The sequence below is a fragment of the Tupaia chinensis genome, unplaced genomic scaffold (genome assembly GCF_000334495.1).
Source record: "Tupaia chinensis unplaced genomic scaffold, TupChi_1.0 Scaffold000074_1, whole genome shotgun sequence".
NCBI lineage: Eukaryota > Metazoa > Chordata > Mammalia > Scandentia > Tupaiidae > Tupaia > Tupaia belangeri.
In genome coordinates this window covers 1,477,304-1,483,336 of record NW_006159534.1, presented here as the reverse complement: position 1 = coordinate 1,483,336, position 6,033 = coordinate 1,477,304, and the positions used below count along the sequence as shown (strand labels likewise).

At 43.6% G+C, this 6,033-nt stretch overlaps 1 protein-coding gene across 1 annotated transcript in view; it reads right to left on the bottom strand.

The window, feature by feature from the left end:
* Nucleotides 1-3,503, bottom strand: part of LOC102489567 (protein FAM163A) — a 142,761-nt gene extending 139,258 nt beyond the window's left edge. The window contains exon 1 of the mRNA XM_027767807.1: nucleotides 3,459-3,503. The gene's annotated coding sequence lies outside the window, so the exon portion shown is untranslated. The remainder of the gene's footprint in view (nucleotides 1-3,458) is intronic.
* Nucleotides 3,504-6,033: the final 2,530 nt, after the last annotated feature.

Below are 6,033 nucleotides of genomic sequence, written 5' to 3'. Positions count from 1 at the left end.
TTCCCTACAGAATCTTGGGACATTATCCAAGATGTTCGGAGTTCTAGCATTTGCTCTTGCTAGTGGCATTCAGTTGATGTCAATGCCTACTTTTTATCCTCTCTAGCCTGGTCACAGGCGTGCTAAGAAGTTGTTCTCTTTCAATAAAGGACAAGCTCTTTTAGTAAATTCAGTACAAGGGAAACAGAAAGGTACCTGTGTCAAAAAGGCCCCTGGTAAATTTTCATTGAGTCAGCCCCTCTTGGGGCTGGAAGGTGGTGTGGTGGTTAAGGGCACTGTACTCCCACATAGCCTACTGAGGTTCAAGTACTGGACATGACGGCTTATTCTCTCACTTTCTCTCTCTCTCTCTCTCTTCCTGTGTCCTTCTCTGTTAAATAAATAAATTTAAATAAAATAATTCTAAGGGAAAAAAAAAGCCGCTCTAATGTAGCAACTAGTCAGTGCTGGAGGTCTCACCTGGAATGAAGGGGGAAATGGAGGAGAAAAGGATTTTGAAAACTATTCTCCCCCAAAGAGACTTCTCCATTTTCTGTGAAATGTATTTTAGCTCTGTTACTACTACACATCTGCAACTGCCCTAGACATTTCTGGCTAGCAATTGCATATTAAGATGATAATTTCTGTAATCAGTAATTCAGGAACAAAATAGTGCAGAAATAAGGTGGGTTGAAATGTATACAAAGCTATTGTAAACCTTAGCATCCCAGCTGCAATGATTTATTTTTCTCTTGAGACTTTCTGGGGGGAAATCATTTTCAGCAGTAAATCTGTTTCTCTGCTCCACCTTCCTGTTGGCGTCAACCGAGACTGACGCCAACGGGCTTCCTGCGCTTTAATTCATCTCTGCGGAGCTACTGCACTGGGGTCACAGAGAGGTTAGAGCAGATGCTCTTCTCACTGCTCCTGCTTAATATTCATTTTGGTTTTCTCTCAGGGGTTGCCACAGTAGGAAACAACCTAAGGGGACTTGAGGGTTTGGGGTTTGTACAGTGATTCTGGCTAGTCAGGTCCAATTCCCTTTTATCTTAACAGATAGGCAAGAACCTCAACCTCACTGTAAGGTCCTTCTAGGTAGGAATTACCTTGTCTATTTTCAAATCCTTGGGGCTTAGCATAGAGACTGTCCCATAGAAAATATATAACTTTTTGTTGATTAAGGGCAATGCTGAGGGTGTGGAAAACATGGCAACTGCCTGAGCAGAGAGCTATGGAGAGTTCTGCCTTGACCTAGAATGTCCCCAAACAGGACCATTCCAGTGGGGATGTAAATGCCAATAACCTCTATAGGCTGTGAACTTTTAGATTCTTCCAATGTTTCTCACAAGGCAAGTTAAAACAGAGGGAGTATAATGCAATGGAAAGGAACATCGGCTTCTGAGATCATATATTTACTCATCAAATGTGTACCTATGTTTTATTGTTCTAGCCTTTCAGGATATAAGAAGACACAAAACAGAAAAATTACTGCCCTGTGAAGTTTATACTCTAGTTGGTGGAGCCAGACAACACACAATAAAAAGAATGAGGTATGTCACAGGCTAGGATTTAGGTGCTATGGGGACAAGCGGAGTGAGAAAGGGGCATTGGAGTGCATAATTAAGAAGAAATCTCAAAAAGTACTTTCAGATGATGCAGGTGCTGGAGAAGGAATGATTGAGGTAAAGCTCAAAGGTGGGAGTTATGTCCTGGAGGAAAGCAAGGCAGCAAGTGGGCAGAGTGGAGTAAGCAAGGGGAGGCTGGGGAGAATCTCAGAGAGGTAACGGGGGTAGGGGGCACATCGTACAGGGCCTTGTGGGTAAGATGGGCAGGTTCAGCAAATTAAAAATCAAGAATTCCAGTGAAATTTGCACTTCAGATAAACAAGTACGATTTAAAGCATAATTCAACTATTGCATGGGATATACTTGAAAGTTACTTGCTCTTTACCTGAAACCCAAATTTAATTGGGCATCTTGCATTGTATCAGGCTACACTGCTGTGGGACATTATAACAAGGTCTCTGAACACAACTGGGAGGCACTGGAGGTGCTTGAGCAGAGGAGGGCTATCAGCTGCTTTAGAGCGTGAAAGGGCCTCTCTGCTTTGTGGAGAACAGAGTGCAAGAGGAAAATGTGAAGCAGGAGAGCCAGATGAGATTGTTGAAGTAATCCAGGTTCGACAGAGATTAGGATCAAGGTAGCTGGATTTCAGACACACTCTGAAGGTTTACCCAACAGAATTTCCTGGCTGACTGAATGTGGTGTATGGATGAGAAGAGTTGGTGATAACGCCAAGGATCTTGGCCTGCAAAGCTAAGGGTGGGAGTTGCAATCTACTGGGTTGTAGGTGGCTCAGTTTGGGGTGCAGATGGGGCAAAGATCATGAGTTCCACTGTGATGTGCTAAGTTTGAAAAGCCATGTGAACACCGAAGGGATGAGATCAAGTAGGCGCTTGAGTGTAGTTTGTGAGAGAGGGCAGGGCTGGTCTTTCAGATGTGGAAGACCTCAGCACAGCAGTGGTAATTAAAGGCACAAGACTGAGGAACTTGCCAAAAGAGTGAGGCCTGGAGACCCTCCAGCACAGAAGTCAGGAAAAAGAGGGGAACCAGAAAAGGTGCCAAGACTTGACTTAAGAGAAGGAAGCACTGGAGACACCCTGAAAGGGGAGAAGGGGTGTCAGAGAGGAGGAGTCTGTGTCAAATGCTACTGACAAATCAGGGAAGAGACCAAGTGCTAACTAGTGGATTTGGCAACATGGAGGTCACCAGAGACCTGGACAGGAACTGTTTTGGTAGAGGTCTGGATGAAATTGGAATGGGTTTAAGAAGAAATAGAGAAGCAGAATTAGAGGACAATACAGGCGACTCTTTAGGAACTGTCACATATTTAGGTTCTGCCACTTACTATGTGTGACTCTTGGTAAATTAATCCTCTGAACTTCAAGTTTCTCCCCTTGTGAAGAAGTAGTAGGGTTGTTATGGAGATTAAATAAAATAGGTAAAGGGCATGGCATGTAAGTTCTTAGTAAACAGATACTGGTACTAGTATGGCACGTTATTCATTTCTGTCACAGTGTATACAAGATACTCAACTTTTCTGTGCCTCAGTATCCTTATCTGTAAAATGAAAGTACTAACAGTACTTACCCCACAGTATTAAGGACTGAGCTAATCTACATAACAGCTCTAGAATGAACAGCTTGTGACACGTTCTCCGACCTCAGCGAAGCTCTTACAATCCAGGCAATTCTCCTGTGAAGGCTGGCCTATTCCCTACATAAAGGCGGTGCTTCCTAGAACAGGGATGTAAAATGTACAAAACAATCCATTGTCTTAGATACCATCCTTGTGTTACTGTCATCTAAACTTTTGTTGGCAGCTGTTTCCACTGCTTTGCAATTTGCAAAGTGCTATGCAGTTATTGGAACTGACCCGATATGAGCTAAGCCCGCTCACTGTACTACTGAAGTTGCTCACCTTTACTTGGGAGTGAAGTCCCAAGAGCTAATAGTTGCCTTCCATTTCCACAGAGACTCTCGGGAACAGTCTTACATCACAGGAGGCAGAATTCCTGCAGGCATTCTTAACCGTTTCTGAGAATCTAAAGCCATGAGACCCCTGCCAAGAAGAGTGTACGATCTAACAAAATGTAATACCCTAGGATAAGAAAATCCTTTAAAGACTCAAAATGTGCCTGAATTAGAAGAGTTTTACATTTTCCTACAACAGAAATGTCTAAAGAAGGTAAAAACATATTTTCTTGGGAAGGCCATATGACGAGAAGGTAAAACCCAACTTGGGGGCTGGACAGCACACAGCAGTAATGCGGCTATGAGGCTGAGCCCATGGGAGGGTGTGGGGTTCACATCTCAAGGCCTCCCTCTGAATACCTGGCACATACCCGCCTATGACCCAGGCTGGCAGAGGCTAGGATGGATCGTGCTGTGAAGATTTTTCTGTTAGAGGTGCTTGTTTCTCTCTCTCTCACACTCATGGAATAAATAAATAAACTTAAAAAAAAAAAAGAAGGTGATTTCTTTTTCTTAGAACTTTTTCAATGAAGCAAGACACAATTAGTTTTTGTAGCTTCCAAATGTGATCGGGGCCTTGGTGTTTTTCTATTACCTTCAAGGAACAGATATACAGTATTAAATAAGTTTTGCATAAAGGGAATAACTCTGTGGCAGTTTCCTGTAAGGTGAAATTGGAGAAATTTTACACCTTATGAGAATTAGTCTATAGGGTCTTCAGAAAACTTATGATGCATTTATGCGTAGAAAAATATGTCATAACTTTTCCAATGACCCAATAGACACTAGTTTCCAAAGAATTCACTTAGAAGTCACTTGACTTGTTCTTTCAAGTAAAAGGAGGAATTGGGTGAAGTGGCTCCAAGCTCTATTTCCAACTCTCAAGCTCCACCTTGCTATGAAACCCGAAGTAGCACAAAGGAAGGTTTTTAATTTAGCATCCTGCTGGACAACAGAACTCCTGCCCTACAGCACCACCTAGCAGCAACAAAAAAGCAAAATGAGAAGAGTAACTCCTCCCTTTGACTTTTTGAATAAAATGACTTTTTTTTGAGAGAGAGATTTTTACTATAGAGCACGTGTGCTTGCTGGAGAGGCAGAGACAGAGACAGAATGTGGGAAGTCACCTTCCAGGAAGTCATCCTAGGGATGGTCACACTGCAATCCCTACTCCTCCATTCTCCTCTCAGGATATCATGGGCGTGCACACACATGCGCCCAGCATGAGTCTCAAGCCGCTGAGTCTGGGACTTGAACAACTGTCCACTACATGGGAGTTCAGTGACATAACCATTATGCCATCTGCTGGTCCCCTGAATAAAACAACTTTGGAAAATCCAGCTTTGGTGAAATCCTCCCCTCATCAACTCTGGTCTGAGGAGTAACTGAGGGAGAATTCCTGGGCTTGTGATCTCCAAGCTGCAAACTCTGACGAGGGTTGCACATGCCACTTTTGCCTGCTCTCCCTTTGTAGCAGCAGCTCCTGAGAGTTCGGCTATAGCTATTTAGTCTTAACGGAAAGCAGTTTTATCCCTGGAGCCGTAGGGCCAATGAACTCTAGGCTCCACAATGACACCATGCTGCCCTGACACTCTAGATTCCTTTCTTGAATTTCCAACAAGAAATTCAATTTGGTTAAGGTTTCAAATCAAGGTTCCAACACTATCAGTTGATCTCGCCCAATCAGTGTCACCGTCTTAGCAAACAATAACGGTAGAGGCACTGCTGGGCATGCATCAATCCTCCCCATGTCACAGGCATTGGGTCCTTATTGTGAGAAGGGTGAAGGGTGAAAGTCATGATAATTCAGGCATATAATACCACCCACATTAAATCCTTATAGCATTTAGTGGGAAATACCACAATGGGAGGTAAAAGAATACAGAATTTAGATATTAGATGATCAAATTAGAAGAGCTGCAGTCATCTATCACCACTGTTTATTATTATTATTATTTAGAGAGATTTTTGCTATAGGGCACATGCATGTGCTCGCCAGATACAGAGACAGAGACAGAAAGCAAAATTACCGCCTCCTGGGGCAGGGGGATGGCCACACCGCAATCCCTTCTCCTCCATTCTCCTCTTAGGCATACATGCACATGCTCTAGGTGTGAGTTTTAAGCTGCCGGGTCTGGGACTTGAACAGTGGTCAACTACATGGGCGTCCAGTGATGTAACCATTATGCCATATGCTGGTCCCAACCTGTTTACTACTTAAAATAAAAATGCCTTTCTAACATAATAGTTCTCAACTTATTCCCACACTGTGTGTCCAAGGGATAACATGCCCAGATCTGCTCCAGGGGCTCACTGTGTCAGGGACACTGAAGAGGAAAAGCAGGTAGACTGTGGGCTTGATGAGAATGATGGCAGGAAGGACACAGGGCAGGGAGAAGATGGCAGCGTTGGTAGTTTGCAGTTCTCCCCATCCAGGCAGTCTGCTCCTTGAACTCCTTACCCTGAGAATCCCCACTCTAGGTCAAATTTAGTGAGAAAGGCCAGGACATGTATGTTTGTGG